The sequence below is a fragment of the Monodelphis domestica genome, chromosome 5, assembly GCF_027887165.1.
Source record: "Monodelphis domestica isolate mMonDom1 chromosome 5, mMonDom1.pri, whole genome shotgun sequence".
Classification (NCBI taxonomy): Eukaryota; Metazoa; Chordata; class Mammalia; order Didelphimorphia; family Didelphidae; genus Monodelphis; species Monodelphis domestica.
In genome coordinates this window covers 162,839,689-162,858,844 of record NC_077231.1, presented here as the reverse complement: position 1 = coordinate 162,858,844, position 19,156 = coordinate 162,839,689, and the positions used below count along the sequence as shown (strand labels likewise).

Below are 19,156 nucleotides of genomic sequence, written 5' to 3'. Positions count from 1 at the left end.
CCAATTGTGGTATCTGATGGTGATGGAATACTACTGTGCTCAAAGGAATAATAAAATGGAGGTATTCCATGGGAATTGATGCAGAGGGAAAGGAGCAGAACCAGGAGAATATTGTACACAGAGACTGATACACTGTTGTACAATCGAATGTAATGGACTTCTCCATTAGTGGCAATACAGTGATCCTGAACAACTTGGAGGAGTCTAAGAGAAAAAACATTATCCACATTCAGAGGAAACACTGTGGAAGCAGAAACACAGAAGAAAAACAACTGCTTGATTACATGGGTCAAAGGGACATGTCTGAGGATGTAGACTCTAAATGAACATCCTAATGCAAACACCAACAACATGGAAATAGGCTTTGATCAAGGACACATGTAATACCCCATGAAATTGTGATCTGGCTATGTGAAAGGTGGGGGGGAGTGGAGACGGGGAAATAATATGATGCTTGTAACCAAGGAATAATGTTCTAACTTGACTAAATAAATTAATTCAAAAAATACAGATGTAAATTCTATTTTCAAAATAATTTATATTTAAAACAATTCATTATTGTAGTTTTGAACTTTAATAATAGTTCAAAATAAATTTCATTGTGTTATATGTGGTACAATGCTGAAAATTTATAGACTCCTTTAACATATAATGGTGAATAGAATAATATATCAGACTTCTTCCTAACCTGGGCTTCATTCAGTTAGAAACATATAGGTAAACTGGTGTGAATCTTCGGCCCAGCATCCTGAAAAAAAGATGAAGTCATGATATTAAATGGGCTAGAAATTATAAAGATCAAAATAACTGGCAATATTGATCATATTTAAGTAAATTATGTCAGAATTTCAAGGATATTTTTCTCTATACTCTGGGATACTCAATATGACTAAGCTCTGTACATTTTAAGACTCAAATGAACAATTTAGATAAAATTAATTAAATAAAATTAAAAGAATTTCAATATTAAATAAAACTTTCTACATGTCAGAAATTAAGTTATTTAATATATCTTTGTTAACTCTACTAATTCTGTTTTATCAGAAGTTTAATCCATAAGGATGCTTATTATTTCTCAAGTTTAAGAAGGTAGCTGCACAAAATCTGGAGTTATGAAGGCATGGATTGTAAAAAATAGACTCGAATACAGGACTACAATCCCCACGAGTCTTTGCTCCACTTCCCCAGAATGCCTTGTAATCTCACCTGGGCTGAGATCGAGAAGGTATTTAAGCTGATTCAAAGGCTTTTGAGAGGTCTCTCTCTTGGCTCTTTTTGGACTTCCGTTTTGGAGCAGGCGCGTCTCTTGCGTGATGTGAGGTTATTTTGTCTAGGCCTCTGGCCTAGGCACATGTTTCTTACTTGTATATTCTTTAATCTTTAACCTTTAATAAACCTCTAAAAAATATAATACTTCTTGCAGAGAGAAACTAATTTCTACCTGCTTCAGATGCCTCAGTCTCCCCGTTTCCCCTAAATTTTAACTGTTACAGGATTCTAATCTAATCTCAGATACTTAATAAATTCTGACCTGGGCTATTTAATCTCTCTCTGCCTTGGTTTCCTCCCTCTGTAAAATATGGATAATAATAGCAACTGCCTCATTGTATTGTTGCAAGTTATCAAAAGAGAATATATATAGAAAGTAATGTGCCAACTTTATGAATGTCTGCTATTTTTCATAATAGTAATAAGAATAATCTATGTAGGTCAATCTAGAACTAGTATGTTATAGATAGAAATTTGTTTAAAAAATTAGTAATGTGAGAGGATTTAAAATTCTCACACACACAGGTTACACTGTAGCTTCTTCTTAGTGGAATTCCATTTAAAATAACTTTTTTTTTTCAGTTGACCTCTGATCAATTGTTGCAAAAGTCATTGTTCAAAAAGCAGATCCTTCTAGCCTTGGGAAACATTGCTTTTAGCTACTTAAAGTAAGGTCAGGTAAGTCAATGACTGCAAATCTAATTTGAATAATTTGAATTTGTATAGCTTTAGATAATGCTTTATAATCACTTTGGTCTCAAAAGGGCTGCAGGGAATGTAAATAAAGAGCCCCAATTAAAAAAAAAAATTTGGATTGAGAGTACTGGTAAGGAAAGGAAAAGGTTAAGTTTTCAACAAGACATCCTACTGGAGTTGGTATAATTATGTAAATCACATACAAGTGCCATTACTCTTTCTATTACTTTCACCAGGAGATTTCCAAATGACTCAGTGGGAATGCAGAGCCCTATTAAGAAATGCAATAGAAATGTCTAGAGGCACAGACTTGATAGCACACTGCCATATCCATTGAGAAACAGATTATTAAAATTGATATGAGCCAAATTCAAACTGAATAATCTAAACTACTCCAAGCAGTACAGTATTACAGAGTTTTCTTTGACTGTAGGCACTTAACAAATATTTATTGAATTTAATTGAATAATGTCCCTTATTTAGTCAATAATAACACTACATCTAAAGCATTGTACTAGGCAAATGTGTGTGTGTGTGTGTGTGTGTGTGTGTGTGTGAGATAAAATAAAATCTACCACCAAGGAGTTAATCAGAAAACATATACATAAATCACTAAAAAAAATGAGAGAAATTCAAAGGAAGTAGCCAAAGTATTATAAGAAACTTGAAAGAGAGAGAATTCATAGATGGATGAGGGAAGGCTTCATGAAGGAGGGAGCACCTGATCTGGGCTTTGAAAAGCAGATATCATTTAATGAGAAATAGTGGGGAAAGAACTCTTCCAAACAGGCAGACTGGATAAGCAGGAAGTATTGAAATAACAGTGGGATGGAGGGGAACAAGGCATGATGAAGGCTATCATTTGGCTGGAACATAAACTCTTGAAATGGGAATAGCATATGAGAGAACTATAACAAGAATTTGTAGTCAGATTTTGGAGGGCCTGCATAACTAAAAAGGCGAATGGGACACTACAGAAGATATTTGAGTAAGGACTGCCTTGATACATTACAATCATGATGAAGGAAGTAGGATAGACAGAGATAGATAAAAGGAAGGATAGATTGGGAAGTAGGAAGTCAAGTTGGAAGATGGTTGTTGTGTCTCCAACCCTCTAGGAATAGAAGATGCAGTTCCAAATTGAGAGATACTCATGGGATAAAAGAGTTTAATTCCTATTAGGGGAATTTATTAGCTCTAGTTGATTTTCCCCAATGCAGAAAGTCTGAGAAGCTCAGAATATAACACCAAGAGTATTGTTATCAAAATCTTTTTGCAAGCACAAAATATAACAATGAAAAGTGTTATTTATTGATCCAAGAAAAAAAATAGAACTTACAGGAGACAAAGCAAAATGCCAACAACCAATAAGTAGCTTTTTTACCAGGGGACTAAAAAAACCTGTAATGCTCTCTTCCATTTCCATGTTTTTGCTCACATAGCTTTGTATATCTGGAATAGAGCTCCCTTACATCTCTGTCTGATGAAAACTAATCACTAAGTCATTTACTAAGGTTCCATGGCTTGGATCAATGAGAGATTAGCAGGAAGAAAAAACAGTATTTCACAGACATGACTAATACTAAGAAACAAACTATTAGGGCTCAACCAAATGGAGAACTGGGTCCAAAGCCAATACAAGTTTGCACAGAACAAGATCATGAGAGCACTGATGACAGTCGTGTTTTAATTAATGAAGTTCAGCCACTTTATAGATTCTATCTTCCTTCCTAGGGCCTTCTTCAAAGTTCTGAAGGCCTTTCTTAGGTTTGAGGCACAAGTGACAGCCCTTACCTCTTGTCTGAACTATCCCAGGCTATACTTATATTTCTCCTGGCATCTGTGGAACTTTAAAGTGCCACAGGACTTAACATTCCCAAGTTTCTTGAGGGAGGGACTTCAACAGACTAATCACCTTGACCCTGTAAAAATTAAATTTGGTATCTAGTAATAGAAATATTATATTATATGAGGTTTATTAAGGATCATTAGAAATCAAAGAATAAAGAAAATACAAAATAAGAAAACCACAGGCCTAGGGCTGATTAGCCCATTCAAAACCCCCACACTTAGCTTACCCACTACATCACTGCAATGGAAGAGAGTAAAGTAGGTATTGCTGCCAGTTAAATACTCCTTGTGATCTCACCCAGGTGGAGACTCAGGTGAGATTATAGGGAATTCTGGGAAGTACCAAGGACTTCTGGGGATTGAAGTCTGGGGTTCAAATCTCCATTTTACAACCCTCAGTCGACTTCCCTATTGCCACTTGATATAAATCATGGCTCATTTCTCAGTGTTTAGCATATTAGCACCATTATATTCTTCCCATGGGAAGAATTCTGTATAACCTGCTACCAATGTACAAACCACAATTCCCAATTCCCTACTGCCCAATAATTATTTCCATTCCCCTCAATCATATAACCCAAAAGTTCAACTCCATATCTATCTAATCCTCCCACTAAACTGTCTAGATAATTAATAAGTCCAAAGCACTTGCCTGGTCTGTACCTGGGCAATCTGCTTTTCTTTATTTCCATACAATCCCACCTCACTCTCTGAGACAATGCCTCCCTCCCAGACTGAACTACTATAGGCAATGGTAATCTTCCTAAATTAAATCATCAATGATTAATATCATCCCATCATTCTCTTCCCATTCCAGGGATTCTAAATCCTAGGTTTCTACTGTACAAACACTGTCCCAGGTATCCCACTGACTTCCCTAAATCTCAACCCTTTCATTCTGTCAACATAGAATCTAGGAATCCCAAACTTGTGGCCTAGTGGGATCTGATGAACCCCAAGTTTCAGGACTAGCTTATAGGTTGGAGACCCCAAAGTTTGTACTTGTTCCCTGTTCTCATGGGAATCTACCCTGAAGGAAATCCCAGGCTAGCAGTTTCAGACTGAGTTGGGGACCCTCAGGGGAATCACAATCCACTTCAGGTGGGAGCTAAGCCCCATCTGAAGTTGAGTGAAGCCTTTCCCAGTATATCACACCCTCTTTCTGAGGATCAAACTCAAGACCTTCAGCTTGAGAGACTGATGCATTGCCTATAGCACCAAAGAGTCACTTGACTTCAGATTGGGTTAGGTTTCACCTGAAGTAGATTGTCATTCCCCTGATGGTCCCCCACTCAGTCTGAAATTTATAGCTGCCTGTCTCCATCTCCACCTTCTGGCTTCACACCAACTCAAATTCTGCCTTCTGCAAGAGATTTAAATTGATTCCCAACAATTTTCTTACCTCTGAATTTCTAATCTTATGTGTACATAATTTTTTGTACACTGCCTATTTCATTAGAATGTCATTCTTTGAGAATGATGAACAGGATGATTTCAGAAAGAGCTGGAAAGACCTATGTGAACTGATGTAGAGTGAAATAAGCAGAACCTGGAATAGAAGAAACTGCATTGTTGTGGAACTATCAAATGTGATGGACTTTGCTACTGATGGCAATACAAAAATCCAGGACAATTCTGAGGAACTTAGAGAAGTGTTGGCATAGGACAGCAGATGAAAACATGTGTTTTATTACTTGTGTATTTGGATATATGTTTGGGTTATGTTTTTATAAGATTATTCACTTACAAAAATGAATAATATGGAAAGAAATAAAAAGGAAAAAATGCCATTCCCTGAGTCAAGGTACTATATTTCTGCTTTCTTTGTATCTCCAACATTTAGCACAGTACCTGGCATGCATTTGGCAGTTAATAAAGACTTTTATATCATTTGGCTGTCTGACTGAACATTTTCTACACCCAGCAAAAGAATAAGTCTAAAGCAACAGCATTTTCTTTGTTGAATTTTCTAGTTAATGGATTAGGGTAGTAATAAGTGTAGTGGTGAGGGATACACTGAGAAAGGGGAACTAGTAAGATGATGACACAGGAAACAGTTGATGTAAAGACTGAGTTCAAGGTCACAACTTCCTTCTTGTTTCTCTCTTCTGGACAGCCCTAATGGAGTCTGACCTAACAGATGGTGAGTCACCATTCCCCAAACCTTCTCCTTTGAATATTTTAGATTCTCCCTCCTACTACAAAGTTTGAAGACAGTTTCTTATAGTGGAAGGTCCAATTTATTTTCTTTTGGGAACAGAGAATAAGGAAATAAAAGGAGAGAGGGAGAGGAATTTCCCTAGCTATAACCTCTATCTTTAGTTGAAGGCTTCAATTCAAATTCTCTTCAAAGAAAATAAGGTTGACTTTCCCTGAGGGAAAATCAGTTATCTATCAGCTGGGATCTTCACTGGGCAAGACTCTTTCAGTTCAGCCTGGTAAAGGAGGGTAAAAGCCAAGCACTTCTTCAGCCTTCCTCCTTCAGAGGGGTTGGCCAGAGAAGAAGGAAAAGTCAAGTGGTGAAGTGACCAGACCAGACCACAGTTCTGGCTAACTGCCTCTCCTCTTGAACCTTCTATGGAATTCTCCCCTCCCTCACTGGGTCTGGAGAATTCCATCTGGTCTTCCTGAGCTCATCTTCCTTGCATTTCATCTCTTTTCTTCTGTCTTTGTCCATTTCTCTCGATCACACAGGTGAGAGCAGAAATGCTAGAATTATTTGATGGATAAAATTTACAAGGTCTTAGCAAATTAATATATGTGAGAAAGGGAAAAGACTCATAGATAACTACATTTTCAAGTCTAGATGACTAGAACTATGCTCTGCCCTCAACAAAAATAAAGAAGCTATGGTACCAAGCAGATTTTCATGCATACAAAAACCTGGGTTCAAATTCTAGCTTTGACATTTCTACCTATAGACATCATGATAAGCTCTTATCCTCACTGAGACACAAGATTCTAAACTGTAAAATATATTGAACTAGATGAACTCAAAGTTACCTTCCAACTTTGAAAATATGATTCTATGACAGGTAAAGTTATACAGAAGGGATATGAATATAAAAACATTAGCTGAAGCATAACAGATTCTGCTCCAACCCTTTACCTTTATTCTGTGTGTGGCTCCCTGCTATAATTATGTTTCTGGTAAATAGCAGATTATGGGGTTCTGGCTTGTTAATCGACTTCCCTATCATTTTTTTTTATGGATGTGTTCATCTCATTCACATACAGACTTATGATGACTAATTGTGTGTTTCTTTCTATCTTATTTCTCCTCTCTGTCCTTCCCCTCTTCTCTTTTCAGCCTTTCCCTGTTCTGAATAAAAGGTATTAAGTTCTGGAGAGAAAATCAGTACAAAAGAATAATTCATATAGAAAAGATAATTGATGCAACTGAAGTAAATGAGGTAACTAATATAAAGAGGGAAAAGAGCCAAGGACAGAGTCTTTGAGGGAATTGTCACACTTAGAGAGTTATTGTAAGAGAAATTTAGGAGTTGTCTGAAAGGTATTTAGAACCATAAATTCTTGAAGATGGACTCAAATTCAAAGACTATCTAATAAAATATATATCTGAGGAATCCCTTTATAATATCCATGACCATGGGTTATCCAACCTTTGTCTTGGCTTCTAGGATGCTCTCTCTCTCTCTCTCTCTCTCTCTCTCTCTCTCTCTCTCTCTCTCTCTCTCTCTCTCTCTCTATTTCTCTCTCTCTCTCTCTCTCTCTCTCTCTCTCTCTCTCTCTCTCTCTCTCTCTCTCTTTTCCTCTCTGTCTCTTTCCACCTAACTCCCTATAAAATGTTATTAAATGTCTATATCTCTATATTTTAGAAGAAATATATTCATTGTAAGAGACCTTGAAATTTTTTCTAGAACTAACTACAGGTACTGATGCTTAGTGAAGCTTCACAGAATATGAAGGAGGCCAATAGTATTCAATGCTATAGAGAGATCAATAAAGACTTCTTTTAAAAACTGCTAGAATTAATGGTAAGGCAGTCACTAGTAACCTTGAAAAGAATAGTTTCAACAATAATGGATAGGCAAAACCATAATCCTGGAGAATAAGAAGGTCATTTTTAGGGGAATATTTTAATGGGACTTTTAATGAACCCAATACAAAATCAGAAACAAATATTCAACTGGAAACTGCTAGAGAACACAGATTGTCACTTAGTGCTAATAGGAGATTCTAGCTCCCTATTATCAAACTAAATTAAAATTTGGGAACATTAATCTGTAACTCAGTTGTGTAACCAGTTTGCTAAATCCCACAGAGATGGAATAACAAATTACTGGTAATAGCTTCAATCTTATCCCTGAAGTAAAAATAAGATTTCCCCAGTTCTACCATGAGACATGATCTGAAGCATTTGTCCACAATCCTATGAGGAAAATAAATTCATTTAAAAAAAAAGCTTTCAATAAGATAAACACAATTTCCTTTACCATCAGCATGAAGATTTCAATAATGAGTTGTTCCGGGGGCAGCTGGGTAGCTCAGTGGATTAAGAGCCAGTCCTAGAGACGGGAGGTCCTAGGTTCAAATCTGGCCTCAGCCACTTCCTAGCCGTGTGATCCTGGGCAAGTCACTTGACCCCCATTGCCTAGCCCTTACCACTCTTCTGCCTTGGAGCCAACACACAGTATTGACTCCAAGAAGGAAGGTAAGGGTTTATAAAAAAAAAATTAAAAAAAAATGAGTTGTTCCTTGACCTTGACTACGGATATATTTTAGCTTTTCTTCTCTATAACTTAATTTTTATTTCTTCAATCCATGAAACTAAGAAAAATTCAGTAGTTATATATTAGCATAAATGATATTAAAGTAGTATAGTAAGGTGTTATTTTATTTGCAAAACAAAAAATTAAATCCAAACAATGCAATTGAATTTAATAAAACTAAATGTTAATAGATTATTGTGATAGAAAAAAATAAACATTTTCTGTCCTTTGAATTTAGATTAGACCAGGAAATGAGGGATGGGGAAAAGGATATATTTGCATATATAAGTTAATAGAACATTTAATACTAAGAAATTTGCATGATTTCCCTCTGAAGGAGATTCAGGAAAAGCTTTATATGTAAGAGGCTCACCTAATATGGATTGATAATTGGGGGTAGGGGTTAAAGTGGAAAGGTGCAGAAATACAGAGAAAGGGAATTCAAGTCATGGAGGAAACTTTATAAAAGAGAAACTGAGATGAGAGATGGAATGTTTAGTTTGGGATATAACAAGCAAAGCAATTCAGCCAGTATTTAAAAGTATGAATATAAAATAAGTCCAAAAAGATAAGCTAGAGGCAGATTGTGAAGGGCCTTAAATGTCAAACTGGATATTTTTATTTTATTCCAAAGAAAATAAGGAGTTCTTAAAGTTCTTTTTTTAGTAGAGGAACACATGAATTAGGCCAATTATTTCAGAACAGATTGGAGAGAGATGAGAATTAAAGCAAGCTTTATTAGGAGGGTACCACCTTTGTTCCTGGGAGAAGTGATGAGAGTTTGGTCAAGAGTTGTGGTTGCTTTTTGAGTGGAAACAAGGGGAAAGATAGGGGACAATTTTTGTGGAGGTAGAAATTACAAAATTTGGCAGATGATTAGGAATAAAGAAGGTTAGAATAACTGTAAAGTTGGGTACATGGTAGTTGAGAAGGATGAGGATACCTTCAATCAACCTAAAGAAATCAGAGATAGTGGGATATAATGAGTTTCAATTGGATATGGGTACTTGAAATCACAAAAGAGTGAAAACTTGAAGGTTTCAATAAGGTTAAATTGTGCACATTAATACCTAGGAAGGTACATATATACCTATGAAGATGATAATTGAGATAATGAAGATATCTATAATTGAAATATTTAAAGTACCTAAATTACTTGAATTATCTAAAGTATCTAAGATACTTAAGAACTTTATCACTATTAGAGTAGTGAGCAGTAGTATGTACAGAAGGAAGGGAACAATAGAGAGAGAAAGGATTGATTCCTAACCCCCCCACCCAAATAATCAAGGGACAACAAAAAGAAACACCAGGGAAGAATAGAAAAGGAGAGATAGAAGTGGGTAATTTATTTCACATGAAGAACACAAGTCAATACAATGGAGGAGAAGGGGATGGTGGGCAATGCTTAAACCTCATTCTCATCAGAATTAATAACACCCATCCTCAGTCAGCTATAGAAACCCACCTTACCCTATAGGGAAGCAGGAGTGAAGAGGAAATAAGAGTAGGTGGGGAGAGACTAAAAAAAGGCAGCAAATTGGGGTAGGTGGTGATTGGAAGCAAAACTTTTGTGAACAGGGAAAGGAGGAAAGGCGAGGGATAAGGGGGAAATAAGATGAAAGGAAATATGTAATTAGTAATCATAAATTTGAATGTGAATGGGATGAACTCACCTATAAAACTCAAGAGGATCACAAAGTTGATTCAAAACCAGACACACACAATATGCTATCTACAAAAGGCACATTTAAAGCAAAGAGATGCACAAAGTATAAAAGCAATGGACTGGAGCAGAATCTATAACATTTGAATCTATATTCATTGAGAATCTATATATAATCTTTGGCTAATGTGAAAATAAAAGCAGAGGTAGCAATCATGATCTCAGACAAATCAAAAGTAAAAACTGATCTAATAAAAAAATGGATAAGGAAGGAAATTACATCTTGATCATATACACTGGAAGGACATGGAAGCAGCTGTGGCAACTTTCTTTGATCTCAGCTCCAGAGACATCCCACCCACCCACATATAGAGGTTGAAAGAGTGAACATCACAGAGTGTACAAGTGCCAGACCCTATTAATACAGACTAGACACCTGATTTATTGCAGCCTGAAGAGTTAACAGAAGAGGAATGCAGAAGGAGCACACACTGGTGAATGTGGTATTGGCTATCATCACCCTTAAGACTGGACCTCCTGGTTACTGTCAAACAGTAAAGTAGACTGACTACTTATAATTCTACTAACAGAATGTCCAGGACCTCTAGTTGAACCACCTGAGGTAAATCATGGATTGAGTCTGAAATGGGGAACTGGGGATTATGCCTGACTGTGGAGTAGAGAAATTAGAAGAACTGGGTAGGACTCAGGAATTAAAAAAACACAAAGAATTCTGAAACCTGAAGCACCACCCTCCAGCACTTTATGAACCCTGCGATTCTAATTTAGAATTAATAATTAAAATTGTTGGTCTGAACACTAAAATTCCCAACCCCTAAAAAAGAGCAAGAAAAAAAAGAATCTAACTATTGCAAGGAAAGAGAAGACCTGGTTTAGAATTTAGAGGTTACCAAAGTAAAAATGTTACTTCTTAAACAGCAAAAAAAAAAAGCAATAAATGATCACAAACTCAAAAAAAAAAAAGGCTTTTGGGAAAGCTTAAAAAAAAAAAGATCTGAAGGTGCAGGACCCCACAAGAGAACCAGGAAATCCTTAGTCACACTTGGGACCATGCTTTCACCATCTAGTAACACAGGAACCAGACATGAGCATCACCAATGTTTCCCTTACAATATCTTTGCCTTGTTTTACTTCTAGGGACAAGAAGAGCTCTGTATCTATTTCAACATGGAATTGGTGGGAGGCGTGCAAGTCCAGGAGTGAAGAGGAAGATGGAGACACATTCTTGGTGGAATAGACAGTGTGGAAGTCTTAATGTACTCAAAGATTTAAGCTTCTGGAAGAAAAACTCAGTATCTGACAAAAACTGCTGGGAAAACTAGAAAACAGTTTGGCAGAAATTAGACATAGACTGATACTTCATGCCATATGCCAAGGTAAAGCCAAAATGGATACATGATTTAGAAGTAAAGGGTGACACCATAAATAATTTAAAGGATCACACAATAGTTTACCTTTGAAAACTATGAATAAGGAAAGAATTTAGTTCAAAATAAGACAGACAGTTATTATGAAATAGAAAATTGGTAACTGACTACATTAAATTTTTAAAAAATCTGCTCAAACTGAAGCAAATGCAATCAAAATTAAAAGACCAACAACAAATTGGTAAAAAAAAAATTATAGCAAGTATCTCTCACAAAAGTTTCATTTCTGAAATATACATAGAATTGAGTCATATCTATAAGAATACAAAACATTTCCCAATGGGCAAATGATTAAAAGATGTGGACAGATTCTGAGATAATGAAATAAAAACTATGTTTAGTCATGTGAAAAAATGCTCCAAATCATTAATGACTAGGGAAAAGCAAATTATTACAATTCTACCATTTCACACAAATTAGACTGGCTAACATAACAAAAAAGTAAAATGATAAATGCTGGAGTTGATGTGAAAAAAATTGGGACACTAATACACTTTTGGAGGAGTTGTGAATAGATTCAACCATTCTAGAGGGCAATCTGGAATTTGTAAGGACTGGAATGTAAGGGGTTAAAATTAAAGGGTTGGATAAGATATTTAAGAGTGTGGTTGCCAGGAATTATTACTCAATTCCAAATGATTTTTTGTGGTAATTTATTTACAAAAGGAGAAAGAATGAAAGTAAGAAAGTCAGAGAGAGTAGATATTTACTCTGGCCTGGTCTGAACCAGGCAGGACTTAAGAGACCCCAGCAAAGGGGGCTCAGAAATAAATTAAATAAGGGTTTTAGCCATGAGTCCTCCTCCAAGATGAGGGGCCTCTCTGGAGGTTAGTACCTCCAGAAAGTCAGGAAAAGGAGTCAACCTTTTTCACTCACCAATGTGGTAGTCCTAAGGGAAAATTCAAGAGTAGTCTGAGTTCCCCAAGCTCCTTCAAGTCAAGTTCCAAGGTAAAAGATCTGGTCACAGGTTCTTGCCACTTTTAAAGACCCTTCCTTTAGTCATTTCCTGTGCCTTCTACTTTAGATGGACCAATTATAGCCTATAAATTTTCTTAGGACTGCCCAAGGTGCAGTCAGTGGGTTCTGATTCACCACCCACTTTCACACATTTGGGTTATAGACTTCCTCCACTCAAGTGTAAGCGAGGTGTATAGTTTCCAGTGATTTAATCTAAAAATGGGCAGGGGAGCATTAATCCCATCTTCATAAACTATAATTTAAAAATTATCAAACTGTGTGTAATGTTTGACCTAGTAAAACCTCTACTATGTCTATAACCCAAAGATATTAAAGTGGGGTGTGGAGCCAAGATGGCAGAGAAGATACATAGAACCACCTGATCTCTACAAAATAACTCTCCCAAAAATATGGTTTAATACTTCAAAACAATTTCTGAAGAACATAACCAACAAAAAATGGAGTGGAATAATTTTTAGCCCCAAACAACCTAGAAGTCAAGCACAAAAGATCTAGTGAACCAAGACAGAAGTGCAGTGAAAAGCAAATTGCCAAGGCAAGCACCTTCTCTCCAATCTTGGGACAAGTATTAGAAGCATCTGAACATCAGTAAAGTCTTCCAGATCTATCAGCAACAAACTGTAAAAGTGGGGGTTGGGGGGGGGTTTGAACAACTATTTAGAAGGAGATGATAGGGGTCTCTTTTCTACTTCTAAGTGTAAGACTATTGTCATATTGACTATATGCAGATCCAGCTAACAGTCCTGGGAAAGATCTTCCAGTGAGGAGAAGCACTAGTACAAATCAGCACTTGAGAACACAGTTCCACGAGAGACACAGTTCCACGGGGGGAAAGAGTGTTTCTGGTTACTCTAGACTAGACTACAGCAAAGGTCAAGGAGAGTTTCAAACACATCACTCTTTACATACCATAATACCACCTTGGAAGAAATTAAAGCAGATAGATGCCCTGAGCTAACTCTGACTCACCTGGAAAAAAGAATTTTGAAATTTGGAATAATGCCCCCTTCACCACAGTAACAGAACCTAACTTTAACTGTTTTTTTGGTTTTTATTATTTTTTTTAGTTAAGAGGAAAAAAAAAGGCTGGAAAATGAGCAAACACTTACTGTGCTGAATGGAATAAAGAACTGGAGGAATTCCATGTGAACTAGAAAGACCTCCAGGAATTAATGCGGAGTAAAATGAGCAGAACCAGGAGAACATTGTACACAGAGATTGCAATGTTATGGCACAATCGATTGTAATAGACTTTTCTACTAGCAGCAATGCAATGACCCAGGACAATCCAGAGGAACTTATGAGAAAGAACACTATCTACATCCAGAGAGAGAACTGTGGGAGCATAAATGCAGAAGAAAAACATATGATTGATCACATAGTTTGATAGGGATATGATTAAGGTTTTAATGTTAAAGGATCACTTTATTGAAAATATAAATAACATGGAAATTGGTTTTGAACAATGATACATGTATAACCCAGTAGAACTGCTTGTCAGTTTTGGGAGGGAGGAGGAAATACCAGGGGTTTGGGGAGGAATCATGTCATGAATCATGAATAACCATGGAAAAATATTCTAAATAAAAAATAATAAAATAAAGTGAGCAAACAGCAACAAAAAGAGAAACGGAATGTTGAAAGTTATTTTGGTGACAGGGAGGATCAAAACACAAATTTATAACATAATAAAAATGACAATCCTACCCAAATTAATTTAATTATTTAGCGTCATACACATTGAACTACCAAAAAACATCTTTACTGAATTAGGAAAAAACCATAACTAAGTTCATTTGGAAGAACAAAACATCAAGGATATCCAGGGAAATCATGAAAAAAAATGCAAAGGAAGGAGGACTTGCAGTCCCAGATCTCAAACTATACTATAAAGCAGTGATTATTACTCATATGTTCATAAAAGCTATATTAATCTGTATTGAGCTCTGCTTTGTAAAATATTTTAACAGGAACAACTAACGAATCTCTACAAGCATTTTGGAACCAAAGAAACATCTACTAAAGAGAGGCCTATCCCTGATTGTAAGAGAAAATGTGTTTTTCGGAACTCAGATAACTACATGAGACACTTGAGATCTGAGATGAAGTTTTGTTGACATTGGGGATAAACTACTAAAATGCAAAGAAAAAGTCTCATATTAATTTTGTTAATTGCTATTATGTCATGTTTGTTTTCTGTAATACTATATCTGCATACTTAGTACAGGGGATTTAAGATCAGGACAATGACACTTTATTCCAAAATATACCTCAACTGGCCTGATACTTTGCCTCTACCTTTATTCTATCTGAATTGGTGACAAAATGGGGATTGGCAACACATAGTTTCCCTGACAAAAGCAAGGTTAAGCGAAAAGGGAGATCAAAGGTTCACTAATGTGTCTGTTCATCAGGAATGGTGGGGCAAATCTAATCTATATTTTCAAAGTTTCCTGCAATCTAACTGGAATCCTTATTATCTTGTGAGTATCTACTATAAATCAGAAAGGTGCCAAAGGAATAGATGCTTCCAAACTTGGGTTCACTATGGAGCTGTTGCTTATTTTCCATCCTGAATCTCCTTCTGATTCCTTTGTTGATAATATTCCTCTTCCTGATTTTTGGACCATCTTCTAAATGCTCTCACTAATTTTGAGTCTTCTTGGTTACACTCTATTAGATTCCAGATGATAACATCCACTATAATCCTTCCTGAAACCACTTTTCACCTCCTATATAAAGCTCATCAATGCTTTTCAAAGATTCAGCTCAATGTCCCAACACAGCCTGAAGAGGTTTAGTTGAGAAGTTCACCCATTCTCCCCATATTTCTCAATTTCTGGGCATTTAAGAGGGGAAAATGATGGAGACTGTTAGTGAGCAGTACGGAGGCAGTAATGAAAACAGGATCCTCATACTCTGAAATCTTATATTTCTCACCAGTGTGAATTTTAAAACTATTCCACCCTAATCAGACCATTCTTTAGAAGATCTGATTTAGCTATTTCCTGATCAATAACAATGGAGATACTTGGAATAACAGAATCAGGTCTTGGAAAACCCACATTCTCCACCCTACTCAGTTTAACAAGATTTTGAAAGGTCTGCATCAACTCAAGATTTAATTATCTAAGGAGATGGCCTTCAATAGACATGTGCAAAAAAAAGACAGACCTCTGGGCTGTTCTAAGTCAAGCTAAGTCCTCATTGGTACAGATGAGACACAGAAAAGTGATATAAAAACATCCCTATGAGGCACATCAGTTTCTGCCTCTTTCTCTTTCCCTGGAGAGATGGCTGGCAGTGTGCTAAGCGTGCTAAGCATTCCGACATCTTGGAGTGTTGGGTGGTGAGTTTGCCCTGGAGCTGATTTCAGGTTCAGGCATCTTAGCTGAGCTTCTTTGGAGGTCAAGCTGATTCTTTCCTCCAGATTCAAAAGCTTACTTTCTAGATCTCCTATCTTCCTGCCTGGTACTAGCCCCTTCCTTCCTCCTTCTTCTTAAAATCTTCTCTACTATATCAATTAAATCACCATAAAATTTGGCAGCTGACTTGGGTAGTTTATTATTTGGGATTTCTTTTGATGACCAGTTAAATTTAAATTTTTTTTCAGTCTCAACCATAATTTCACCCTTTATACCAGTTAGCACTAATTAAACATGAACTGTAAAATATTGTAAAAATTAAAAATAAATCTCCATAATAAAAATATTATATTTAAGGGATTTATTAATGATCATTAGAAATAAAGGAATAAAAAGAATACAAAATTAAAAATAAAACCATGGCCAAGTGCCCATGGCTTATCAGCCAGTTCATATTGCCTTACTTTCATAAAGCTTCCTATCATTATGCCAAAGAGGGCGGGACCCTCCATGTCCCTGCCTAATATCCCCTGTCTACAGGAAGTATGTAACAACAGGAAGTCAGTGGGCCCCTTGGGAAATGTAGTTCTTTTTTATGGTAACAGATTTTCAATTATACAATATGTACTTTCAGCATTACTAAAACATGAATTGAAGAATCTATATTGCTTATCAGTTACCAATTCTATATCACCATCACCTATATTTTATGTATAATGTTCTATTTTAAGCCTCAGCTTTATGCTGTACTTTTTTTTATTAATTACTCTTATTTTTCTGTATTTAGTTTAGTTCTGAACTAGTAAGACCATGCTATATCCCCCTAACCTCCATGTTCCCATTCTAGAAGGGTAGTAAGATCTCTCCCACTTTGACAAATGAAGTAGACAATGGGGGGAATGGGGGACATGAACCATAAAGACTCTGACATTTCAGAAGAATCCCCCAAACCTATTCATGCTCCATATTTCTTTTCTGGTGATGTGTACCCTAAAACACACCTCAACCTGAATTTGGTCATGACTATTTTCCAGGGTTTTGAGGAAACATTGGAGATTTTTCTGGAATGGGAGATGCTATATCCAAAGCCTCTGAGAAAAACAGGAATTGTTCTAAAGCACAAAAAGAATTAGTGGAGGAAGTAAACAACAAGTTTAAAAACCACATATGAGAAATAGAAGAACATTGGTAAAAGAAATTAAAGCAATACAGGAAAATCATGAAAATAGAGTTATCAGTTTGGTAAAGAAGGCACAAAAAATTTCTGAAGGAATTAATATCTTAAAAAGAAGAATAATTCGGGGGCAGCTGGGTGGGTCAGTGGACTGAGAGCCAGGCCTAGAAATGGGAGGTCCTAGGTTCAAATCTGGCCTCAGACACTTCCCAGCTGTGTGACCCTGGGCAAGTCACTTGACCCCCATTGCCTAGCCCTTACCACTCTTCTGCCTTGGAGCCAATATACAATATTGACTCCAAGACGGAAGGTAAGGGTTTAAAAAAAAAAAAGAAGAAGCATTCAAGTAGTAAAAGAGTCACAAAATACAATGAAGAAAGGTTCTTTTTAAAAAGTAGAATTATCCAAATGCAAAAAAAAAAATAAATAAATAAAAAATACACTGAAGAGAACTTCTTAAAAAGCAGAATTGGCCATATAGAAAAAGAAGGACAAAAATTCACCGAGGGAAAAAATTTTCTAAAAAGTAGATTTGGCCAAATGGAAAAGGAGATACAAAAATTCACTCAATAAAATCATGCCTTAAAAATTAGAATTGGGCAAATGGAATCTAATAACTCAATGAAACATTCAAGAAATAGTTAAAAAATGAAAAATAATAGAAGAAAATTAGAGAAATGCAAACTCTGATGAGCCACTCCATAACTTTCAGATTAGCTATTATAACAGAAGAAGAATATGACAAAATTTGGAAGATATGTGAGTAAATTGAGCCACAAATGTATTTTGGGGGGAGGTGTGAACTGCTTCTATCATTTTGGAAATCAATTTGGACCTATGCCCAAAAGACTCTAAAACAGTATATATCATTTTACCCAACAATACCATTACTAGCTTTGTTGTCTAACAGATTTTTAAAAGGGGGAAGGACCTATATGTACAAAAATATGTAAAGCAGTTCTTTTTATGGGGGAAAAGAATTAGAAAGTAAAAGGATACCCACTAACTGGGGTATAGATGAGTATGTTATATTATTGTAATAGAGTATTACTGTGCTATAAGAAACAATGTGCAGGGGAAGCTCAGAAAAACCTGGAAAGACATACATGAACTGAAGCAGAGGGAAATAAGCAAAACCAGAAGAATATTGTAAAATCAGAAGAATACTGTAGAATGAACAGTTGTTCTTAATAGATATTCTCAGCAACAAATGAATCATATTCTGATTGCAGATTAAAGCATGTGGTTTTTCACTTTATTTCTATCAAGATTTTTTTAAATATATATGTGACATGTGTCTTCTTTCATGGTATAAAGAATATGGAAATATGTCTTCCTTGACAACTCTGATACAATCTCTATCAGACTACTTACAGTTTCTTGGAGTGGGTAGAGGAATGAAAGGGAGGGAATCTGATTTGAAAAATGTAAGATAACAATTGTCCAAAATTGCTTCTACATGTTACAAAAAAATTTTTTTTTAAATTTAGAGTATAAGGGGTTAAAAAGTAGACCCATGATAGAAGTCTAGAGAATACTCAACCAGAGTGGAACATATAATTTTACAAAGGAATATGAAAGACAGGTCTGTTAGAAGGGGAGGCTACAACAACAGAATCATTTCATGAAAATATAGGGAGAGAGGAGAGGAACTATAAAAAATGGATCATTGTTACTGTCAGACATAAAGAGAAGTCAAGGAGAATCAGAATTAAGAAAAGGGCATCAGATTCAAAAATTGTGAAATAAACTTGGAAAGAGTCAAGTGATGGAATAAGAAATCAGACCACTTTGGATTGAGAAAATGAATGGGAATAAACTAACAAAATAGAGACAAAACTTATTTTTTCTCCTTAATGTTTCAAAGATTAAAATATTTATACCAAAGAAATATCAATTGTGTTTTTAAAGTATATCTTTAGAAATAATAGGCATCACTTTAATTTCCATGTAAGTAGGTAACTCAGTTACAAAAT

The 19,156-nt window shown here is 35.8% G+C and overlaps 2 long non-coding RNA genes across 2 annotated transcripts; one reads left to right on the top strand and one right to left on the bottom strand.

The window, feature by feature from the left end:
- Positions 1 to 518: 518 nt before the first annotated feature.
- Positions 519 to 6,952, bottom strand: LOC130454261 (uncharacterized). The gene is made up of 3 exons (XR_008911919.1): positions 6,127 to 6,952; positions 5,073 to 5,179; positions 519 to 748 (listed from the first exon to the last, which is right to left on the bottom strand). It is a non-coding gene; the product is annotated as an uncharacterized LOC130454261 (long non-coding RNA).
- Positions 6,953 to 8,773: 1,821 nt separating this feature from the next.
- On the top strand, positions 8,774 to 15,000 carry LOC103104738 (uncharacterized). Its single transcript, XR_472879.2, has 3 exons — positions 8,774 to 10,837; positions 11,374 to 11,612; positions 14,612 to 15,000. It is a non-coding gene; the product is annotated as an uncharacterized LOC103104738 (long non-coding RNA).
- The last annotated feature ends 4,156 nt before the right edge of the window (positions 15,001 to 19,156 follow it).